The 21,228-nt window shown below is 31.3% G+C and overlaps 1 pseudogene; it reads right to left on the bottom strand.

Moving 5' to 3' along the window:
- The window catches only part of LOC149543470 (glutamate decarboxylase-like), an 88,967-nt pseudogene extending 68,174 nt beyond the window's left edge, over window positions 1–20,793 (bottom strand).
- Window positions 20,794–21,228: the final 435 nt, after the last annotated feature.

The raw sequence follows: 21,228 nt of genomic DNA, 5'->3' as shown, positions 1-21,228 counted from the left end.
TAGCAAAGAATGGAGTAAGAAAACCTCCAATTTAACTCAGGACCGAAGTCCTTTATTATACATTTAATAAAAGGGGCATATACCCTAGTGAGAGAAGAGATCAAAATATCATTATAATACTCTGATGAAAAGTAGGGCAGTGATTATCCTTGAGATGAAAGGATCCACAAGCACCAGATAATATGCATTCCTTGGGGAGGAGCAAGAGACTTGTCGAGAGGGAAAATAAAAACAACAAAAACTAACAGCTAAAAAGGTTAAACATTAATAATGTTAAAAGGATAGAAGCATAAACCTAATTAAGAAAAAAATTAGGAGATAAAGACTTCCAAATTCTTAGTCTAATAAATGAGAAGTACCTAATGTCAATGGGTTAGTGAATAGTTGTGAATTAAATTATCAATGACCCAAGGCTGAATTTAAGTTCTATCCAGTTTAAGATTTTTATTGATGTAATTATGCCTAATTTTATTCTTTACCAATTTTGGAATTTAAATTTATTAATAATTTTTCTATTAATAGCTATTTTAACATGATATTTATTGAGAAATCCATATAAGCCTCAACAACCCTTTGAAATTCAAGAATTGATTATTGATAATGGGGTGATAGATGAGAATGCTAGAGTCAAATTTATCCCTCTCGTATACAGTGATAAAATCTAAATGAATGAATTACAAGTGAGTGTAAACTAAATGAATTTTTAAGTATTCAAATAAAGTAGGAGCAATATTTGAACTAGTCATTTAATTAGATTTGATGACCATATATAGGCAAAAAAGATGATTCCATATAAAGGACTGATCCCAAGCCCATCGATTTTGAAATGAATTCACATAAGATAAAGTTTAGTATTAATATAAATAGAATTTTACATAAGAAATCAAGCCATAATCCATTGAATTCTGGAAAAGCCCTAGACTATATATATTCTACTTGCTACCTAGGGAAAATGCAGCAAGTCAAAACCTAGTATAATCTTAGACACTATATATATTCTACTTGCTGCCTAGGAAAAATGCAACAAGACAAAACCTAATATAACCCTAAAATTTTATATCTAGGATTCAAGCCCAATGATACATAGAGAGAGGGAGTAATGAGAAAAAACATAAGGCATGCCCATGCTCCTAACTAAACTTCCCAAGTCAGCTTCCTGAAGACCATAATGATTTCTATGGCTTCCTAAGTGTTTTTAGCCCTAGAGCCAAGTGGAAACTCATAGGTATTCCTCATTCTACTTGATTTGTCAAAGTTGGGGAGGCAAAACTTAACGACTTCTAGATCATAGAAATCCACATCTAGGTGAATATATGCATCAAAGGCTTGCAAATAAGTTATGAGCCACTCCCTTGTTGTGTCCTCTTTAATGCCTCTTCATCACAATAGGAATTGCACACTGGCTTCCATCCTTGATCATTCTTGAAAGAAAAGAATGTTATCTTTGATGACCAAGCAAGGGCACTTGGGGACAATAGTGAGTTTGAAGCTACCTAGTTGGTGAGCCATGTAGGCTTCTGGCAATAAGATTTTGAGTTTTTCATCAATGCTAAAGACCACTTCTTCTATGCCTACTAACCAACTCAGATCAAATATATTATAAAAGAGTCTAATTACATCCCATTTCTCTACTCTAGCCCTAGCTAGGCATCCAATCCATGACCCTGGGATGTCACTATTGGTGTGCCATGAATAGTCATAGTTGAAAACACCTTCCCTCAAAACCCTACTGGCTACTACCCTACTCATGTTGTTTATGGGCCTAAGTAACCGATTCCATCTTTTGGGTTTAACTAAACCAAAAAAGGCAATGGTTCTATTTTTAGAAGAATGATACAAAGAAATATTGGTATCCATTAAATTAGGGGCAACATAGAACCTAATTCAAATGAGGTGAGGTGAATATGAAGATTAGTGAATCCAGCCCACATTTATAAAATAGCAAGAGGGAAGCATCTAGAGAGTTGGGGGTGACACCATCTCCATGCAACTAGATGATTATTCCTCCACTTGAGATCATAATTAATGTGATGCCTATAGTCACACTATCTATAAGAAGTTGATTCAATTTTGTGGAGATATGCGAGCCAAGATTTGCACCAATAGGGATAATCATATATCGAAGTGTCAAGAGATATTGCATAAAGGGACTATATCTTATGATAATTATCCTTTACTAACTATGATTAAATATTAATATGTTTTCTCCATCTGTACCTTTATTTTCTAAACTATCTACTTTAGTATTTCCTTCTCTAAATATATGCATAAATCTAATTTCTTCAAATTCTTCCAGTAGTCTTATGGTTTTTTCTAGTCTTGAATTTAATATCCAATTTGGAGTTCTTCCTTTCTTGAGTGCATTTAGGACAATTTGTGAATCTCCTTCAATTATAAATTTTTTTATTTTTAGTTTAATAAAATTTTTTATTCCTTCTTCTATTGCTTCTAGTTCTACCATGTTATTAGAGACTAATCCTAGATGCTTCACTCTTTTTATGAGCTAGTTTCCTGATTCTTCCCTGATTATACATCCTAATCCTACAATTTTGGGGTTACCTCTAGAAAATCCATTGAAGTTGAGTTTCTTCTAGCCTTTTAGTGGAGGTTTCCATTTGCATTCTTTTTTGGCTACACTATTACTTTTTTTATAACTAAGGGGTGGATTGATTAGATGTTCCCAATTTTTTTGATTTTAGCATCCCACTCTAAGAAGGAGCCTTCTTCATTTGGTGTTTTATTGAGATGGCATTGATGACTTCTACAATGCTAGCCTCAATTTTTTTGCAAAGAGTTGGTAGATTAAGTTCTTCATTCATAAAGATTCATCTATTTCTTTCCTTCCATATTTTCCAAACTAAGATTGTTGGAGTGATATTCTAGAGCTTTCCATAAACTTTCTTGTTTTCTATTTTTGGCCATTCTATCAAATGGTCTTGCCATTTTTCTGGTATAGGAGCTATCCAATATATTTTCAATTGAGCCATAACCAACATTCCTTTGCAAATTTGCATTGGTAAAGAAGATGTTCTGCAATTTCTAATTCTTCTTTACAGAGAGTGCATCTTGATGGACCTTCAAATCCCATTTTCCTAATTCTATCCACTATTAGGATTCTTTTTTGGAAGGGTTCCCATAGAAAGATACCTTTTTTTGGAAGACCTACTAAATCCCAACAGAGTTTTGTTAGGATATTTATTGCTTCCCATCTTTGTGAATTTATAATTTGATTGTAACCCTCCTTAACTTTATAGATATCGTCTTTAGCAGATGCCCATATTAGTGTATCCTCTCTAGTTTTAAGTTAATTAGGTGCTAAATATATTATTTTAGATTAATTCAATTTAATTAAAATATATATTATTTTATCACATAAGGTTTAATTAATATTAGTAATGTTTAAGATGTGATTGACAACATTAATCTTGTTAATATTAATATAGTGAAAATTAAGATTGATTTTAAAAGATGAGTTAGTTAGTAAAGATAGTTAATGGGGATGTTATACTAGGGCCTAATATAATACAAACAGATGTCAAAATTGATTAAATAATGAATGTTTAAATATAATGATTTAATCCTACATATTTGGATATAAATTGAAATGCAATCTTAAGGTATTGTTAGGGAAACCTATATCTAGATTTTGACATACCATAGTTTAACTTGTAAAACAAACTTATAAGATCGTGTCAAAACCTAATGTGATTTATGTATGTCTTTAGTCAACTGGTATTAACATAGTGGATTTATTAAACTAAAAAAAAAAAATTCCATGTGTTTTTGCCCCGTATTTTGGGCATGACATATACTAAGGAGGATAAGTAATATATGTAAGGAATTATATATCTAAGGGGGAGTACACTTATGTATCAATGTAAGGAGTGATAATGAATGTAATGATCCATCAAAACATGAATAAAATTGTTATGTTTTGAAGGCAATTTTGTGTAGTTGCTTTTATTTGTTTTTGTTATGTATACTTGGCCAATTTTTTCAAATGTTGTCATCTGTAATGCCTCTCTCTAGTTTAATTTTTATATTGTAGTGCCAGATTCTTGTAGGCTTCCAAGAGTAAGCTTAAGTCTAGGGGGAGTGGATTTATTGCCTACCCCTACTTGACTTTTCTTGTTACATTGTCAGATTCTTTTAGGCCAACTTTATGATTATATTTTATGATTAGTGGTACTTGGTTACTGAGTTTGACTAGATGTATTTCATACTAAGTTTATATATGTGATGAGTTACTAAGTTATTTCATGTGTTCAAGATTATTTCTATGATGATATATATATGTTCATACACTAATTTTAGTTATTGCATGATGTTAGTTAGATGAACAAATTATATGCAGTTTTATGGACACTTACCCCATACTTGCATGTGTATGGTGTACATGTATGTTTTACTTTATGATTGATGTTCCTGATGTGGCTTATGGAGGGAGTCATAGTCACATACTAGTCAAGATCTACATGATGTACCACTCCCCTTCATTGCCTATTTAGTTTAGAATATATAGGTACGTACACACTTAGATTTTATGTAGATTGTAGGCACCAAGTATCGACTTCCCTAAATTGTCAGGATGATAATACCCTATCGCAGTATCTCAATGGTATAAGTGGGTAGATAATTCTTGAGTTCAAACCCTAACCTAGTTAAGCTAGAAAGTAGGACAAATATATAAGTTGTTTACTCATCCAAATTCGTCAAGTGATGTGAATTCATGATTTTGACCCTAGAGTTTGATTATGTTCTTTGTCTTCAGCTGAGTTGTCATATTTAGTCTTGTAGGTCTATTGTAATTTTTAGTTACAATGAAATAAATTTCAAAGATAATTTAATGATTTAATTTAATTGAAATTTTAGAAAGAAAATTCAATATTTGATTATATTTAATTAATTGAGAAATTAATTAAATAAAATAATTAAATTTAAAGAATTAATTAAAGTTCAAATTCTTGGTGAATTTATATTTACTTAATTTAATAATAATTTATTTAGGAGTTTTATTTTAATAATAAACTCTAAATAATATTATTAGTTGAATTAATAAATATATTATTAAAAGTGTTTAGTGATTTATATAGAGAGAAAAACATTAATTTAATAAAGTTTATTTTAGTTAAATTGTATAAAGTTTGTGCATGAAATTAAAATAATAAAATAATAAAAGAAAAAAGGGTTTCACGTGATTGTACAATTGGAGCCCTAATTTGGGGAAAATCTCTTTATTAGAAAATCAAAGCTCATTTCTCGACAGAGAGGTTTGGAGGAGTCAATTTCTAAGAAGAGGATTTTCAAAAGAGAAGGAAAATTTTGTGTGTTTGGTGTCTTTGTTATTTAGCATCAGATCCAAGGAGGAACTCATGAGTTTTGTATAGTAGTTCTTGCATTGAACATATTTGTCTTCTCCGTGTCTGTTGTGTTTCTATTTTCAAAATTCCTCTGGGTTGAAACCCTTGTTTGAGAAACCTTGGTATATGAATTGAGAATCTGAAACCCTTATTTTTATCTTTATTCTTCTTTGTTTCTAAAGATATTTGTAAATGAATCAAAAAATTTGAAACCATTGTCTTGTAAATTTCAAAGATCTGCATTCTTGGCTGATTACTATTTGGGGAGGGTTTGGAAAAGAAATTATAATTTAATATACAAATTCGTTTGGCTATTTGTAATCTTCCTATTAGATCTATTATGTAATTTGGTTATATATATAATAATGAAATTTGCAAAGTTATTGTGAGGGCATTGTTATTTTGTTTATTTTAATATAAAACAAATTTTATTAAAAAAAATGAAAATGAATAATGGTTGAAAACTACTTTGGTGACTAGCAGGAACTTTTTGACTCGATTGAAAAGTTTAAGAGGTGATTGGGATACCCTCTAAAGAGTTCTTGAATGCTATTATTTGCCCTTTCAAATATGGGTTGTTTCAGATTCAAATGCATATTATGAGTTTCGTAGCTTCATTTTTTTGATCATTAGTGGTGCTTGGAGATCGTTGGTGTTTGGATGTTTGTTTAGTATTTTGTTGTGATCTTTATGATCCTTGTATGTTGATTGTTGTGTGCATCCATACTTATTTTAAAAAAAATCATCTTTGCTTTATTTATCCTTGTTCCAAGGATCTCTAGGTAGGGCATTGTACCATTGATGCCAAAGGGGAGATTGTTGGCAACATGCTTAGATAGATATTTTGAGAGTTGTCATTTATGACATGTATTCAACATTTCATTTATGCATTTAGAGTTATAAAATTGTCTAAGTGTTAGATAGTTTACAACAACACAAAGACAAATGTGATGTGTATGGATGAATTATTGAGAGTTCGCTTATGTGCAACTGAGAAAAACTCTATGATAGAGTCATGCCAATGTATGCCAGTGCCCAAATGTGTACACACAATATGACATGAGTTATGATTGAAATACTAGTATGGGTATTTGATAGAGTAGAATAAAGAATAGCAAAGAATTGAGTTGTATGACTTAAGAAATTATTTTGGTGACAAAATAATTACCAAGTCATGATGAGCCAACTTTTTGGATGTTAATCCATAAGTTATTTTACATTATGTCAAGCATGTGAAGACATGAAGGCCAACTGAGTAGAGATTTACTAATTTGAAAAGTATAAGTAGAGATCTTATCTTTTACATATAAGTGTGTGATCCATGTGATATTTGTGATAGACGTGAAGTCGATGAAATGATATGCAAACTATGTGATGCAAGATCTAATGTATGATTAGAACAAGTGTGAATTATAGAAATTAGAAAGTATTGTATGTATATCTATTCTTGTGAAGAACCTTATTATATAAATGCATGTTAGGGTAGCGGGCTCTTCGTACATATATTATATTTGATCTACCAACTCCTAACATGGTTGAAGAAACTCCTAATAGGGTCGAGGCTTCTAACAAGGCTTAGTCCTCTAACAAGGACTCAAGACACTATATGTACTTCATAGACTCCTAATAGGGTCAATATCGTTAACAATATTCTTTTTTTTAGTGGATCATCTAGTGAGTATCATCTCCACCAAGGTTTTCCCTTGGATAGGGTTTCCATAGTTAACAAATAATGGTGTTATGAGTTTTGTATGTGCATGGCTATATTTATTGTTTAATATTATTGGTTTACTTTCATATGCAAGTTATAAATTAATTAACAATATTTAGTTGTGGGAAAAAGTTTGTTGAATACTGATTCACACCCTCTCTCAGTATTATCTATTTATAACATACTTCTCTTGTTTAATTGTAGGTGTTTCATCTTTGCTAGATAACTTGTGACCAATTATCATAGGTGTACCAACATGCTAACAAATTTCCAAGCTAACTCTTTTCAAAACATTTTTCAAATACTTATCTTGTGATAAGAAAATACCATCACTATTTGGTACAATTTGTAGACCCAAGGAAAATATCATCTCACTAATCATACTAATTTCAAATTCATTCTTCATCTTATTAGAAAATTTGTCACTTGCGTCATCATTACCACCAAATATTATGTCTTCCAAAAATATTACAATGATCAACAATCTATTCTCAATTTCTTTCAAATATAAATTGCTATCTGTTGTACCTTTAGCAAATCCTAATTTTGCTAAATATTTCTCCAATCTTGCACACTAAGTACTAGGTGCTTGCTTTAGATCATACAATGCTTTCTTCAGTCTACACACCATGTCCTTTTCTTCTATCAAAGAAAATCCTTTAGGATTCTCAATATAGACTTCTTCTTTAAGGTCTCCATTTAGAAATGTTGACTTTACATCCATTTGATAGTTACTACTTCAAGTTTGGAAACAAGGGAAAATGTTTCCTCATAGTCTATTCCTTCTTGCTATGAATATCCTTTTCATATCAATATTTCTTTATTCCTCACAAACTCACCTTGTTCATTCATCTTATTTCTAAAAATCCATTTAGTTCCTATAAAATTCTTTCCTTTAGGTCAAGGAACCAATTCCCATGCCTCATTCTTCACAATATGATCTAGTTCTTCCTTCATTGCTTGAATCCAATGGTCATCCTTGCATGCCTCATCTGAACTCTTTGGTTTAACTTGATAAATCAAGAAAAATTCTTCATGTACTCTATTTCTTGTCATAACTCCTTTGTATTTTCTTCCAATAATCTAATTCTCAAGATGATTCTTTTTTAAATTCATGTTCAGTGTAGGAGTTGCTGTTACAAGTTTTACTTGTTCTCTAGGTTCAGATCTTGATTCTTCTCCATGTTCAAAAGTTTGAACAAAATTCTAAAAATTATTTTTAGTTTCAATGAAAACTTCAATATTCTCTCTAATAGGTTTAGGATTATTCTTCTTCATTAGAAATATAGTCCAACATTGTCTCTTTAACTCCAAACTTTTCATTCACTTTCACATTTATAGTCTCAACAATAGTCTTAGTTCTTTGATTAAAATATCTATAAGCTTTTCTTTTCAATGAATAACCAAGGAAAATACCTTTATCTCTTCTTGCATCAAAATTACCAATATCATCATATCTCTTTGTGTAACACTTGCTTCCAAAAATTATGAAATATTTTATTGAAGGTGCATGTTCAAACCATAATTCATAGGGAGTCTTGTTTGTACCTTTTCTGATCTGCACTCTGTTCATGGTGTATACTGCTATGTTGATTGTTTCTCTCCAAAATGTCTTGGATACATCATTCTAAAACATTATGGCTCTTGGTGCTTCCATCAAAAACCTATTTCTTCTTTTAGTAATTCCATTTTTCTTAGGAGTCTTAGGTTCTGAAAGTTGTCTCTTAATACCATGTTCTTCACAAAATATGTTAAAATCTCTTGAAGTAAACTCTCCACCTCTATCTGATCTCAAATATTTTATCTTTACACTAGATTCATTCTCAACTCTATTCTTGAACAACTTAAACTTTTCAAATGCCTCAAACTTTTTTTAAAGAAATGCTACCCACATCATTCTAGTGAAATCATAAAAAAATATCATTAAGTCCCTTTCACCATAAAATTCTCTTGTTCTCTTAGGACAACTCAAATCTATATCAACAATATCCAATTTTGTTGTGGTGGTTATTGATAGGATAAGAAAATTTCTTCTACTTAGACATAACACATTCTTTGCAAACAATATTAGTAGGTTTCACAATTCTAGGTAGATCTCTAACAACACATGTACTAGTAGCCTACACAATGTTATTAAAGTTTATATGAAAAGATCTTCTATGCCATAACCAAGTGATATCCACCTTTACAACCAAACAAGTCATCTCTGTGGGTTCAATTGAAACACATTACCTTTGGATCTTGTACCATTTTTAATCAACTTACTATCTTTATCCTTGATAATGCATGTCATCTATGTGAATTTCAACTGATAACCTTTATCAATCAATTGTCCAAAACTCAATAGGTTATGATTTAATCCATCAACTAAATAAATATCACCAGTGTTAGTATTTCCATCAAGAGTAATAGATCCTATCCCACAAGCTGCATTGTTACCAACTCTAAAAATACCTCCATCATGATTATTAAACTTAACAAACTTATTTATGTCTCTAGTCATATGATGCAAACATCTACACTATATAATCTAATTAGATTTATTTTCAACTTGTGAAACTAGAGATTTTTCTTCTCTAATTTCATTTTCAAGATTTTCTTCTTTTATAGCCACAAATCCTAATTCATCATCACTTTCACTCTAAACTCTTTCCTCAAACTCATCATCTTCATTTGAATACAAATAATCTCTAGGTCTTCTAGACTTGAAATTATTCTTATACTTTTTCTCTTTTTTGGGACACTTAGAAGCATAATGAACAAATTCATTGCAAGCCCAACATTTAAAAATTATCTTACCATCTAATTCTCTTCTTGCAAGTAGGGGAATTCCTTTTTCAATTCTTCTATCCTCCTCAGATCTAGATCTACTGTTTCTAACATAGTTTCCATTGGTGCTTGCACTTCTTGACAAAGAAGGACTAACACTCAATGCTCTAAAATCTATTTTCATTCTAGAAAATTCCCTAGATTTCTTTAGGCTCACTTCTATTGCTTCCAATCTTCCAAGTAAAGACTCTTTGGTAAACTTCTTAGTACAAGGTATCACTTGTGCACTCAATCATATGTGCTGTTTGTCTAAATGGTAGTGTCAAAGTTTTCAAAATCTTCCATATGGACTCAGCTTCATCTTTAGATCCCTAACAAGACTTAATTCCTATTGTAATCACCTAAAAATGGTTGTCTAGACTATTAGCCCTCTTTTCATCACTTTGGCTAAACTATTTAATTATTTACCTAGGCCACATTTCTAAAAATCAATTTATTTTATTTTAACCTATAGTTTGCCTATAATATCTGAAGTCCATATTTAATTAAAAGAACATGTCCCCTTTTAATTAAATAAAAGACCCCATTCTTCTAACCCACTCTAAAGTGCACTAAAGTCCTTTTCCTATTTAAAAATTAAAATAAAAGACTTTGTCTCACATGAAAAGTCAACTCTTTCTCATTAGTGGAAATGTGCACATGGATCATGTCAAAATTCAACTCTTACCCTTTATCATCCACTTCTTAATCTTGATCTCAATTGTCCATACATCTTTAAAAAGGAGAGCTCTCTCCTTTTCTAAGGATCCTTTTTTAAAGCTAATGTTATGTTGCAGGTTTACTTACAGGGTTTCTTGGAGCATCTTGTGGAGAAATTCTATATTCTTATCTCATTCTTTGCATACTCACACTAGCATTAATCATTTGTAGTAGTTTAGTTTACTTTTTTAATAGCATAGATCACATAGCTTAATTAACATGGTTGTAACACTCATTTTTTTAGCTTAGTTACATTGTGCATCTCATTCTAGCACAATTTCATCTCTGCATTGTATACTTAAGAGTAATTTGACATTATCACTCTTTCTCTTGTCTAAATAATCTCCCATTTCATGCTTTACTAGCAAGGGCTACTTTACCTGAGTTTAGTTGAGAGTCCCCTTTATGCTTATTTGTATGCCTCTTGCAGTCCATGACTAGAGAGCTCTAAATTGAAACTCAATCTTTCCAACTCATGGAATACCTTGGATAGAATGGTTTAGAGAAGTTCACTTTATTAATGAACACCTACAAAAATCTCTAATATTGTACCAATATATCTTCTCACAAATTCATGTTTTTATCATTTTACCATCTTGAAAGAAACATATCCAATTCTATAGTTTGATTATTTTAGCATGCTTGTCACCTTCAAAAGTAGATTCTAAGGCTACCCAAATTTCATGAGATTTCTCTAAGAATTTTACTTGATTGTATTCATTATCAAGAAGAGATGACAATAATTATTCTCCAACAAGTATATTACACATAAACATATCTCTTTTAACTTCATTGCATTCCTCAAGTTTTCTTTCTTCCACAATTTTCTTTTTAATCTTTGTCATCAGTCAATACCCTAGACCCATACATAGGAAATGAGTCTTCATCTTTTCCATCAAACTATCATAGTTAACTCTATCAAATTTAGGACTTACTTTTATGAAGTGACCCACCATTGATCTCCTTAAGCTGTTAAGCTTTTTCTTTAAGGACCTAACACTATGATACCAATTGTTATAAAGTAAAGTACACCAAGATAATTGAGAGAGGGGGAGGTGAATCAATTATCCAACTATTAAAACACTTATCAACCTTATTAAATCTTAACCATTCCTAATCTATAATCAAATACCATAAGAAGATATACATACACAATAGCACCAGATATGTTAACTAGGGAAACCCTTTATCAAAGGGAAAACCCTAGTGGGGATGGTACCCACAAAATGATGTACTAACATAAAAGTTCTTTGTAAGAGTATGGAATCTATTAGGAACCAATAAAATATATTTAGTACATATCGGTCTGTGTTAGGAGATTTTGAATCCCTATTAGGAGTTGTGCAAACTATGTTAGAAGTTGTACAAACTGTGTTACAAGTTGTAGAAGGAAGAAGGACCCACCACCCGAATAGCTTTAGGGGAAAGATCATTGAACTCATTGTCCAAACAGCTTTAGGGGTAAGATTACTAAACTCACTATCCAATTGATCTTTGCATTATTCCTTGTAGAATAATAGAAATATAATAACTTCATCTACTTATCTATCCTCTTAACCAGACCAAACCTCTTCTAATATCAATACCATATCACCAACTTTGCATCCAAATAATCCCTTGGATCACTTAAACATATTTACCAACTTCACACATCACTACACAATTCACACTTTCACTTTTTCTCTCATCAATTTGCATTCTTCATCAAAGGAAAATAACTTTCCTTTATACCATTTCCTCAAAAAAATTCCTCGAGTTAGTCTTCAAGCTTTCCTAATTAATTATAATAGGAACTCATTAAGATATTACAAAACATTACATCTTTTCATAATTACAAGTCACTGTTGGCTCACAGTATTTACAAATTCTCACATGTAAAACCTCTAACCTTTCTTACTTGTTGACATTGTTACCAGACTATCTACTATCACTGTCTAACTGTGCTCATCATTATTCTGTCCTAGTTAAGAGATACAAATCAATCATTAGAAACCACTTATCAGGTACTCCATCTTCTTACTCTCTTTTGTAAAACAAAAATATCTTCAACATGTCTTCGAGTTTCTATACGCATACTTATCCATTCATTAGGATACAATGTATAACATATCCTCAACTTTTCTTGACCTTCCCATCAATACATAGTCCATATGACCTAGTTTTTTTCTACAACTCCACCAATCTATTAGAAATAGGGATTACTAAGAGGGGGTGGGGGGTGAATCAGTAATCTACAAACTTTAGTTGCCAATTGGATATTATTACTTACTTTAAACCATGCATAAAAAAGCAATAAAGTAATGGTGAATAGTAATAGTAGAAATGCACAAAAATAACTCATGACACCATATTTTGTTAACTAGGGAAACCTTGGCCAAGGGAAAACCTCAGTGGGGATGATATTCACTAGGTAATATACTAATATATAAGTTCTTTGTTAGAGGATGGACCTTGCTGGGAGTCAATGAGAAAATTTAGTATAAGTAGTCCCTATTAGGAGACTTTGAATCCCTATTAGGAGATTCCATCCCTATTAGGAGTTGTGCCAACCCTGTTAGGAGTTGTAGTATAATGTATGCAAGATGAGCCCATTGCCCAAACATGCAATTTCAACTACATGAAGAGCTCACTACTCAAACAAGTAATTTACTATTATTTTCCTTCCATATATGATCTCTAATCTTCAGCTCAATCTCAAATTACTAGACAAATCATATAAAACTTAGCATGTATCACTTTCCCAGAAGCTTGCTCACTTCGCAATCTTACAAGATAACACTTGTAAAACATAACTAACACACTTCTTATTGCAAGAAGTTCTTTGCATAAATACCATGCCTTTACATAAATTACTGTTGGATCAGCTAAGACCACAATTCATTTTTCCAAGTTATAGTAAACATCTAGGATGCCAGCCCTAATTGGACAAGTAACTATTTTGTAAATAAAATAATTCTTTCCTTCAATTTTTCTGTCCTACATCATCAAAACATGATTAACTCTATTCCATATAGTCTATACAAACTTCCAAGGTTATACATGTCATTACCAACATGTATACTATCTCTAGGTAACTTTTCTTATCATAATATGATGTCTGCAACATGTTATAAACAAAACAATACATTGCTGTAAACCAAATTCTATACTTAGACAATTTTCTGATCACCAAACACTAAGTATCTTTATTTTTTAGATTTCCTATCAACACGTACATCATGTTTTTCCATTAATGACAAAAAATACATATCACTATTATTCAATTGTCAAAAATTTGTCCCTTTGGCATTGATGGCAACAAAATAGGGAAAATTGGCTAAGTGACAAAAACTTAACATAAAAAAATATAACATTACAACTATTACAACTTGTTCAATTTTTACATTTTTGCTTCCCCTTATAGTATACTTTACACTTTTACAATCTTCACATGTACCTCTCCCCTTTTTATCTCTCCCAATAATGACATGCATACAATTATCACATTTATCTCTCCCCCTTTGACATCAATGACAAAGGTCAAAATGTCAAGATACTGTCCTAAACTATATAAAATGTTGTCCTTTCTTTATGCTAAAATAATCATCATACAATCACCAAAAATAGTCTTCGAGCTATTCATACCTTTGGTCCATGTCTCTTTTTTAGACTCTACTAATGTATGAATTGCATATAATGCATATGATGCAATCTCAACTGCATTAATATCTAAATACAAAAAGTTTGTATATGTGTCCTTGGCCTTGACACATTCCTCTAGTTGTTTCTCAACCAAAGATAACTTTAGAAAAATGGATTCTCTAAAATAAGATGCTCTCTTCAATATCTACTCTTTTCAAAGTTTTAGTTTCCTAATCTTGCTATGAACATTAGCAACTTGACTCTCAAAATCATCAACTTTGCTAGATGGATGCTAGATTTGACTGGGTAAAGCCTCTAGCTCAATCATCTTAGTCTCTATCTGACTATCCAAATCTTTAGTTAGTTTTTATGATAAGGTACACTTAACATACAAAGCTTTCCCTTCTTGCTTACATTTCCAAAGTTTTTTTATGCATGTATCAAGATTGACTAAGTCATTCTTGATATTATGGTAGATGGTGCTAAATAGGTTAGCATCATGAGAAATTTGAATCTTCACCTCTACAACATTCAAAAAATTAGTAAACTCTTCATTAAAAGACTTTAGCACTACTTATGCTCTCTATTTAGGATTTCACTCAGTATGCTGTATTGTCAAAGTACTGTGTAGTCAGTCAGTCACTTCCACTAATGATCTCTGCAAACTTTTCACCATTTTATTCTTTTGTAAAAGTTTGGATAAGGATGAAATCAAATCAGTTTGATCATCATCATCAGTAGCCAAACTAGCAAGAGAGTGGAGTAGATGAACTAGATGGTTTAGTCTCATCCTCCCTTTTTTTCTTTGCTGCTTCTTTAGTTCTTTTCTCTTCCTCTTCTTTCTTTTCTTTTTCTTCTCTTTCTCTCTTCTCTTATGATCTTTTCCTCTCTTCTTCCTCAGTTTCCTTTTTCCTCTCTTCTTCTGCAATCCTTTTCTTGTCTTTATCTTCCTTTCTTTTCCTTTCTTCCTCAAGAAATTACTACTTGGCTTCTCCTATCTTCTTCTTTTCTTCTTCTAGTAGCCTCTTTTCTTCCTCAATTTTCCTCAACTTATCCTCAATATCTTCAATATTAGGTACATTTAGTTTGGAACCACCAAATGGATTGGTATCATCAATTTTAAGAGTAACATTGGTTTGATCAATCTACATGGTGTCACTACTTACTGACACTTCCAAGGATCTAGGAGCTAAAGGAGATCCTACCCGTGACTCTGTCAACATCTTACTAATAGCTTCTATAGTCTCCTTTCTCAATTTATCTTTCTCAGCAACCATAAATAAGAATGATCTAAAATTATTCCTCAAGTATGGTGTGAGGTTATTCAACAATTTCTTAAATTCATCTTCATCATTAGTGTTGCAAATGGTCCTTAGCACAGACTTCCAAAGTTTAAGGTCTTCTTCTCTATGAGTCTCTCATAGACTTTTTGGTTCACTACTCCTTTGATATCCTTCATACTTAGATCATTTGCAATGATATGTCTCATAGTAGATATATCAATCTAATCCTTCTCAAAATTATTATATAAATCATAAAACTTGTTCATCTGAACAAAGTTTCCCTCATTTGCAATAGCTATGTTAATATTCTCAATCTTTAGCTTCCATGGTTGTCGAGCTTTTCCTACTACTTGTTTAGGTGGAGTCACCTATTCTACTTGTTTATTTTCTTGTTCCTCCTTTTCTTCATAATTTGACTAAATTGTCAACAATGTTTTTTTTTCCTTTTACCAGGTCTAATAGCCATCTATTTGATTCTCTTTGCCTTTGTAGTCACTACTTCAACTAATCTCTCTAACTTTCTCTTCTGTTCACTAGGTTGAACATCAGACACTACTATATATGGTATGCTCTGTCTTGAAGATGTCTCAGCAACTAAAATTGACAAGGGTTGTATGTTTAACACACCTTGCTTCATTGTCAGTCTCATGGCCTTAGATTCACTCTCTGTCATTTTGACCTCTAATAATTCCTTCTTCATTATTGACTCAACCTTCTTATGGGATGCCTTACCCAATATTTCTTGATGAGAATTCTATGTGATCTCATCATACGTGCCAAATCTATACTTAGCTTTATCTTTCTCTGAATTTAACAAAAAAAAATGTAGCTAATTGTAACATCATCATTTAACTCATAACTTAAAGGATCCAAAAATATCTCCTGAGGTTCCACTACTTGAATGTAAGTGTGATCTACATTTACCAACATACAAATGTCTTTCTTAAACGTATCCAAAATTTCTGGTGGAATCTTAAATCTCCATTTCATCTCATTTTGAAAAGTTCTCATAATTAGGTTTCCACTATCCAATACTTTGTCTGCAAGGTGTCTTCTGCATACCTCTGAAATCTTCTCCATAGTGCATCTATCACTAATCATTATATATGTTACTGACAAGTAGGGAAATCTCTTTAGCACATGAAAGAATATGTGATTTATCAATGATTCAAATCTAAACACACCATTCTTTGACCTCTTAATCTTTTCAAGGTTTTCTAGGAGTTGCATTCATAGTATTTCACTTAGATTTATTTTCTCTTTCTCAACACATATCTTATAAGATGCATATATTAATCCTACTAAAAGTTCATCTATCTTTGAAGTTGCACAAACTAAATAATCAATAATTCTACTAAGAAATCTCACATCATTTGGCTTGATGGAGTTGATTACCCACTTTCTTCTTAACCATCTTCTCTCTTATGGGTAGGTTGCCTTGTTTGCTAAAGCTAGTTACCTCATGTATAAGGTAGGCGTAAATTTCTACTACATTATCTTGCATCCATAGTTTTCTATCATGTATCCTATTCAGTATAATTTGTGTCCATTCATCTATATGTAACTCATAGTAGAAGTGGTACTTAAACAAGTCTAATTCACTTAAATGTTTAAATTCGGGCTTTACTATCATGTCATAGTTAAAGACCAATTCCATATCCTTGTTCATATATTCACTACAAATTGACTCAAACTTGCAATTCAAATTTTTTTGTACATCTTCAAGGTACATTGTTCATAGTAATAGACAATGCAGGGTTAGGGTTTCCTTCATTAGGTTTTACTAAAACTATCTTAAACTTAGGTCTATCCTCATTCTCAACACTATGTAATAATGATATATCCATGATATTTATCAATATGAACCTTTTATCGAGTAGTTTTGTGGAAAATGAGAAAATACCTCTTTTTGAAAATAGGGTTTTCTTCAAAATCACTCTGACAAGTCACTTTATAATGCACTTCACTTCAAATGTGTTGATAATGAAGTAAAATTCAATTTTGTACTCCATTTATCCAACTTGAGCTTGCATTTATTGTGTACTTCACAAATATAAAAAAGGCTGTTAATTAGATTCTGTAATCAAATAACTATCCATAATCATCTGTGTGATTTTCAAATTCCACCCAAGGTTTACTATAGCCTCCTTCCATCATGAAAAATATCCTCAAAACTTTGCATCATGAAATTCTCTACAAAAACTTACTTTTCATCTTTTGTTATAGAATCAATTCTTACTATAATGCTAGTAACTTTGAATTTCATCATAACTTGTCTAGATGAGCTCCAAATCACAAGCAAGCTTAGGTACCATCTAAATAGAACTAGGTACGCCTTTTCCCAACTTCATTACCTCTGATTCAATTTTTAATTGAAGTTCTCAAATTCTGATGCTATAAACAAGCTTAATTCAACTTAATTGAATCGAACTCAACAACTGACTTCAATCTTCCTATCCAATCATCATCTACCTTTTCTTTTGAGATATTTGTTCCTTTCAGGAATGCTTCATTAAGTTCTTCTCAAAGTTCACTCACAATGTTTCTTTTTTCTTCATTGTTAGATCCCGAGTTCCTTTCATGGTTCCTTTTATCATTCCTTCTATTTCTAAAGTTTCTTCCATTTATTCTTAAATCTCTGAAGTTTCTATCCATTCTACAATACTTCATTGTGTGTCCAAAGTTATTTGCATAACTGACATATAGGTGCTCTACTTATAGGATTCTACTGATCATCAGGTGTATGACAATTTTGAGCCATGTGTCCTAAGTTGTTACACTTATAACACACCATCTATCTTCTATCTTCATAAGATCTTATTTCTCTCAATGTTCTTTCATTAGATCTTCTTCTATCTATAGGATTAGTATTTCTAGACATTCTACTATTCTTTCTATCATTATCATACTTATGTTTCCTATAATCAATTGCATTATGACCCATATCATGAAAATTATGACAATAAAAGTCCTTAACATGATTTAATGACTTATTATTACAATCTCTTTTTGTACGACCTATTTCATTACATAAAATGAACTTACCTCTAAATTCATATCTAGTTGCCTTAGGAGTTTCCACTTGCTTTGGTTCATCCAAGATTTCAACTTCCTTATTTTTCTCAACTTCTTTAGGTTTCTCAGAAGATTGACTAGATTCAATCTTATCATCAAATTTGTCTTTTTCTTTCGGATTTGATCTAATCTCAGGTTTCTTTGTAGACATGTTTATTAGATAGCCAAGATCAGTCTTTTCATAAGAAGGTCTCTATATAGACATTGAATCATCAAGATTTTCTCTACTAGAATAAAGCTTCTCAAGTTGCTATTTGCATTATGTCAATTCACCTTTCACAATAGTATTGTACTTATGGAGTTCTTCATGATCTTCTTTCAACATTTCAAACTCAGATGTTTTCTTTGCTAGACTTGCTCTTAGATTTGCATTTTCAGTCTTGAAATTAGCTTTAACTTTTCTAGGATCATTTCCCAAAGTCAACTTTAGATTTTTAATCTTCAACTCATGCTTCAAGATCTTGTACTTTATCTTCAACTTTGAATAGTCATCATCAATAGTTCCAGATTTAGTAGATTTAGGCTTAGATTTCATATGTTCAATCTTTTCCTTCAATTGACCAATGCATACTTTGGAGTTTTCATATCTATCCTTTAGCTTATCTATTTCTTCAGTAAGGAGATCAATTTGTTTAAGAGCTTCTTCAATCTTGTTCATCAACTATTCCATATCCATAGGGATCTTACTTAAGTTGTTAAGCCTCTTCAAACTAACTGAGCTTTGATACCATTTCTTTGAAATAGGTATTACTGGGGGGGGGGTGAATCAATAATCTATAAATTTTAGTCACCAACTGGGTATTATTACTTACTTTAAACCATGCATAAAATAAAAATAAAGTAATACTGAATAGTAATAGTAACAATGCACAAAGATAACTGATGACACCATATTTTGTTAACTAGGGAAACTCTGACCAAGGGAGAACTCTAGTGGGGATGATACCCACTAGATAATATATTGATATATAAGTTCCTTATTAGAGGATGGACCCTTTTAGGAGTCAATGAGAAAATTTAGTATAAGTAATCCCTATTAGGAGACTTTGAACCCTTGTTAGGAGTTGTGCCAACCTTGTTAAGATTTGTAGTATAATGTATGCAAGATGAGCCCACTACCAAACATGTAATTTCAACTACATCAAGAGCTTATTGCTCAAACAAGTAATTTACTGTTATTTTCCTTCCTTGTCTGATGTTTAGCTCAATCTTGGATCACCAGAAAGCTCATATAAAACTTCACATATATCGCTTTCCCAAAAGTTTGCTCACTTCACAATCTTACAAGATAACACTTGTAAAACATGACTAACACACTTCTTATTGCAAGAAGTCCTTTGCATAAATACCATGCCTTTACATAAATTACTGCTAGGTTAGCTAAGACCACAATTCACTTTTCCAAGTTAGAGTAAACATCTAGGAAGTTGGTCCTAATTGGACAAGTAACTGTTTTGTAAACAAAACAATTCTTTCCTTTAATTTTACTATCTTGCATCATTAAAACATGATTAACTCTATTCCATATAGGCCGTACAAACTTCTAAGGTTATACACATCATCACCAACATGTTTATGTATACTATCTCCATGTAACTTTTCTTGTCATAATATGACATCTACAACATGTTGCAAACAGAACAATACACTACTATAAACCAAATTCTATACTTAGAAAATTTTTTAATCACCAAACACTAAGTATCTTTATTTTTGAGGTTTCCTATCAACATGTACATCATGTGTTGTCATTAATGACAACAAATACATATCACTATTAGCCAATTGTCAACATAGTCTTCATAGAAATAATACTATGTTGACATCAATGAAAAACATAGTTATGATACGATTTGTCAATCATGCTAACCATCTCTTTAATGCTTAGGATACTCACCCAAAGGAATACCATCAACATTCATGCTAACACATCCTTCTCTCAGCTTCACCTCTTTCAGTTCTACCTCAAAATATTGAGAAAACTTCTTCCAAAAAATTTAAAAAAATAATGCCATAAAAAGATCAATTAGCATTACTATGATCTCCATAGATGAGTTAATTATTTTAAGATTGTAGGATAACAAAGTAAAATGAATTAGTTATAAGTTGAAACCTGGGCACTGGAACTAGTCACAATATTGGGCTTGTCATAGGGGTTCCCTTGAGATTTTCTCTTGTTCTACCCCTTGCATTTGAATGCGAGATCAATGAGCATTATAGCATATGAGAAACCCATAGTCCCAAGGCCAAAAACTTTATCTTTATAAAAAATAGGTGCATTGAAAATTCAATCTATTATATTAATGCACTAATTTTGAATACCCAATTCACAAAAAATCTTTAAACACCACCTCATCTCTACAATAACTATATCTTTATGGAGTCAATCTATTATCCCAATTTATACATTATATACATAAAATAAAACATAGTTCTAATTTTTTTATACAAGGAACTAGTTTAAAGAGATCTATCGATATCAAATTTCTAACGAGTTTCTCTAAACAATTCATGAAACCCTTGTCACTAGAACTTAATTGTTAAATGTTAATTGACAATAAAGAAAAATACATCCTTGTTGAATTGAAAAAAAATTGAATTGAATTTGAGTGGGGAATAAGGTACTCATCCATATCAACATAGTTCTTAT

The sequence above is a fragment of the Cupressus sempervirens genome, chromosome 8 (assembly GCF_028749045.1).
Source record: "Cupressus sempervirens isolate cs-2001-9-10 chromosome 8, ASM2874904v1, whole genome shotgun sequence".
Taxonomy (NCBI): Eukaryota; Viridiplantae; Streptophyta; class Pinopsida; order Cupressales; family Cupressaceae; genus Cupressus; species Cupressus sempervirens.
The sequence above is the reverse complement of the archived record's forward strand: the minus strand, read 5'-3'. Positions and strand labels throughout refer to the sequence as shown.